This window comes from Acyrthosiphon pisum, chromosome A3 (assembly GCF_005508785.2).
Source record: "Acyrthosiphon pisum isolate AL4f chromosome A3, pea_aphid_22Mar2018_4r6ur, whole genome shotgun sequence".
In the NCBI taxonomy this organism is placed as follows: Eukaryota; Metazoa; Arthropoda; class Insecta; order Hemiptera; family Aphididae; genus Acyrthosiphon; species Acyrthosiphon pisum.
Genome location: NC_042496.1, coordinates 21,489,068 through 21,494,491, shown reverse-complemented (window position 1 = coordinate 21,494,491; position 5,424 = coordinate 21,489,068).

Sequence of the window (5,424 nt, the reverse complement as noted above, 5' to 3'; positions counted from 1 at the left end):
AGATATGTAAACCACAAGTCACTAGAGATACTACTAATATATTACAATTGATTGTCTTGGCCTTAGGAGACCACTGACGATATTTAAAAATTAACAAACAGGACTAAAATATTAAATATCTATTTTTAATTACGATTAGTCAATAAAAAACTGATAGTGATTGAAAATATTGTTACAAGTTTAGAAACTAGTTTCTGCCGATGCATTATTTCCGAGGATAGTAATTATATAATAATAACAATCAAAAATGTCATTATTTTCAAATTCCTTGAAATTTAAATACTTCGGAACCATTATTATAATCTTGGATTTTATATTTTTGTCTTTGTTTATCTCACGATTAAATTTCATTTGGTCACAACTAATGAATAGTCAATAACGGCCGTTGACCAGTTTAATCTAAACAAGGAGTACAATAATTTGATTATCCACTATATCCCCCACTAAATGGAATTACAATTATTTAAAACATTTTTTTGGTCTGATGTTAACAATAATTACAGTAGGTACCTACAATATTATATTTTATTATGTTTATACATTGTATTATATATATAATCTTTAAATGTAATATTTTATATTTACAATATGCATACTATGAGTGCAGACATAATGTGGTATGACTTGATATACATGACCAGTGGCGACATCGCCGACATGTCATTATAATTAGTCTATACTCTATAATAATTTATGGACCTTGTACTCGCGGTATTATAATAATTCCAACGCAAAATATTTTTTTTATAGTACGGCGTACGGTTTTCGGTAACGACGGCGAGATCTGTCGGCGCGCACTCGTAATAACGTCGCACGACGGAACATAGACCTATTAACTAATTAACTATTAACTATTAGTTAATACGGCTGTCCAATCATATAACACAGTAAGTGACATTCACAAAATTGTCCAGGAGAAGCAAATTAGTGAAGGTGCTGTCCATGCAGCTAGATGGCGAACTAGTGTATATAATTGGCCATATCTCATAGTACATTATGACCATAGTAACAAGATTGGTACCATTGGAACCGGAATACTATTTGGAACAAAATGAACAAAAAAAACGTAAATTGATATAAGAATGTCACTTACTGTGTTATATGATTAGACAGCCGAATAGGTCTATGCGACGGAACTCTTCAGTGGAGCTCCAATTGAAGGACGGTAGATGGCTCTGTCGCGGTACGTTCATTAAACGGTACAACGGGACGCGGAGCGTCGACGTTTTCCGGACGGGCGAAACGTTTTTCTGGTACCGATTCCACCTTGGAAAAGCGTATTTTACATTCATATCTGTGAGCCCATCGCTCCGGTCGACTGTACGCCGCATCGGAATCCCATAATCCGATGGCCCTAAGTTACAGGGCTGCCATTTTTCACCGGACTGCGCAGTGCATAAATACCGGTCACATGAAGTTGACTCTCAACGGCTCGGAACGTCCGAGACGGTCCATTGTTAGTTTTAAGTCCATCACGTACTTGGCTTCGATTGGGTCGCGAATCTCTTACGGATGGCTATTAATGATATTATCATATAATGAAATGATATATCATCAACGGGGCTGCTCTTTGCTATCCCGCCATATGAAATTATTAATAGCGGTTGCCATAACCGAGAAATTCTTCTGTGAGCCCTACCTAAGCGTGCGCACAACAAAGTCGCAACAGCCTATAGCAAAAGTGCTTACGTACATCGGACATCCGAAATTAAAAATATGTAAAAATTTACTGCATATAGTTTATTGTTAAATTGTTTTATATTAATTTAATATTTATTATGACGGGACACAGATGCATCGTACCAGAATCTGGTTACGATTCCTGTGGAAAAAAAAAAGGTTTCAAAATTTACATTAAGTTAGGTATTACCATTGATTATACATAGTATAATATAACTATAGTATAGTATAACTATGTATAATCAATGGTATTACTTAACTTAATTAGTACATAGTGCCTATTGTTTTAAATAAAAAAATAGTAGATAAAAAATTGTAGATATTTTTTCAATTGACTATTACCTACTAGTTTTATTTTCTGATTTATTAATACCTATACGGCTATACCTTTATTTTATCATACCAGTATACCACGCCTACATTAATAAAATAGTTAATTTTATCCTGGTCTAGATAAATTAGTTTAGATATTAATAAATACATATTCAACTAATTATTAGGTACAAGTGTACAACATATTTTGCTATATACTAAAAAAAATATACGGCTGTTTTTATATTTAAGAAAGAATTGTTTTTTACATTTTTCATTTCATTTAGTTCTAACAAGTTACTAACAAGCCATTGCCCATTAGGTACAATATATTACAATAATTGCAATATGTTAAACCTACTATATTTTCTGATGAACGTACCTATAATGAAAGTTTGTAATAAATATTATAAATCATTATTACTTAACCTTAACAAAATAACTGCATCAGACTCATAGGCGTGTCGTGAAATTTGATCCAACTTAGGTACATTATAAATTGCTGTGCATATTATAAACATTTTTTATCTAAGTTTCTGGTTTTGTATTAAGTTTTTTGATTTTCAATTTTAAACATTTATAAAAAGTATTATTACTTATTAGTATTAAAATTATATTTTAAAATTACAAAATACAATTTCATATAGCCTACCTAGTTATTTATTTATCTGATGAAAGGAATATTGTTTTTTAATCCTATTTCCTATTAAAAAAAGTAAAACTGATTTAATTATTATCAGATCATAAAGCTTATTTCAAAATTTGGGGTTCATATTCCTAAACCTTAATCTATTTTTTTTGATTGGTGGTTGGTGCAGTAACCCCTCCCCTGGATATGTCACTGTTGTGCATTACCTGCGGATGAGGTCTGGACACGCCTATGATCAGACTACTGAGGTATTCAATATTAAGATTTATGAAAGTATTACAATAATCATTAAAATGTTTGCATTATCCTATTCCCGAATTTCAGTCATTATTAATTATAATAATAACTCCTATTTTATTTTTAATCGGTGAACGTATATTATATTTTATACTACTAATTTTATACTATTGTTGATACCTATTATAGGTCAATTTTTTTTATTACTATAGATAAGTATACCTATACTCTATTCCACCTAAGAGTGAACCGCTTTCGCGCACGCAGACTGAGCCGCCGATCATTGTCTGACCCCCCTGGTGACGGCTAGGTGTTCTGTCATTGGTCGACAGTCATCGCCGGTCGTCGTAAGTTGTCGACTCACTAGTAGGCAGCTGCAGTTTCGTGACGGCCCACACCAACGTTCGCGGCGGCGCCCGTCTTGTGGTGGGAGATGCGTGAACAAAACGAGTTTTGGTCGGCCGAGTGGTTCACTCTTACGTGGAATAGAGTATATAATATGTATGTCTAATAACTAGACTGACAAATCGTCTTCGCTTAGAATCGTTTTTCTTATGCAGTGATATTATATCATTGAATACAAATTTAATACCATCCATCATACAGTGACCCACTCGTAACCTACTGTGTAGCAGAGCGACATCCACTTACCCACCTTTTTTTAAATTTAATTTTTATATTATTTACCTGGCTGTACATTGTGGAACACAACAGCATTTATGCTTATACCGCACCGTAAGTCTTTTTTGAACTAGTGTAAGTGTGATCCATATTATTCATGAACAAATTATATTAAAATAATAAATATTATTAAACAAATTGAATATTTTAATATTTAAAGTTTGTACACAAATTGCGACTATATTATATACTATATTATACTATATTATTGTAAACAGCGCGCCCGTTTCAGGCATTTCTCATTATTGCCACTAGAGGTCAGACCCTTCGCTTTTGATCGCGAATACTGTACAATTAATACTGTAATTAATTATATCATGCAGATCAACTTGAAGTTAGCAAATTTGAAGCATCAGTGCATTACTATTTACTTGTTTGTAACGCTTCTACATATGGTATTATGGTGGCAGTAGGACGCACGCACAGCAGCGACCCTAGCGGATTATTATTGAAATGGCGACAATTTGGTCGAGCCAGTCCTTACTATTATCATTGATTATACATATTATACCACGGTCTTAGAAGATCTATCTATCTTCTAAGACCGTGTATTATACTATGTATAATCAATGCTATTATGTAGAAATTTGCTAGACTAAACCGGTGTGAAAAATAACGCACCGGGATGTTTGGACCATACATGGTTCACTATCCCGGTGCGGGATAATGTGGGATAATTTTAAACCGGTTTAGCTTACGAAAAATGTTGGTGGATTAGATAATAACGATTCTTTAGTCCCAGGTAAAAAGGGCTTATGACAATTTAATTAACTTTTCAAGACAGCCGTTTGGAAGTTTGAAAATTCCTACTTGTAAGTTCATTATATCTGTACATATTTAAGGTATTTTTATATATTACATTCTTAATGCATATAACCATTAAAATTGTTGTTACTATGAATATTAATTAACAAGATAACTGTAGTTATGCCCTTTTGATTTCACTTATTTTGACTTAAGTCTTTTGGTTCAGGCATAAGTCATCATACGCCTTTTCTACCAACGTAGAAACGGTTATGTCTAGATATTTATTTCTTCAATGATATGACTATATATGACTAATATTCGTCCCTGACTTATGCGAAATGTACCAAAAAAATCAGTAAAAATTAAGCTTTACATGCGTGGAAAAAATTTTTTTGTGAAAAATTGACTTATGCCTTTTCTACCCGGGAGCAAAGAATTTATCTAGAACAACAATATTTATTTTATTTAAGTGATACAGTCGTGATCACCGTTTAAGGTATATCTTAAACCGTGGTCGTGATACGCCCCAGCGTATAATCAGTCAAAATGTACTGAGAACCACGATTAGAGATATAATAATATCTTTAATCGTGTTGAGAACTAAAAGATCTAAAAACCACAACGAATCATTTGCATATTGTATAGATTCGGTCACAAGACGAATTCGGTCATTTTGATTCGTTCGTGACCGACCGACCCACCTCTACAAGTGCACAAGACCATGAACCAGTGGCGTGCCGAACAGTCATTTTTTGAGGCAATTGCCTCAAGGGAAATTTGGGTGGGTGGGTGGGTCGTGGGTGTGTTAGTGTAGATGTGCAACTTATACCTAAAAAAGCTTAATAATATTAATAGCATCAATCTTTATATTCGTTTTACTGTTAGTATGAATTGACCGCTAGATGGCGCTAGAACCGATATAAGGCACTTGGTGACAGTTCGTGACCGCCACTATCTCATAAGTGCTCAGTCCTATTAATCATAGTTCATGCACAAGACTGAAGACAGTAATTGGCGGCGATTGAAATCTTATCAATTATCAGCCGGCGGGGGGGTGGACCTGGTAACGGGGAACAATATGTAAAATACATAGATAATTTTATCTATGGTAAAATAAC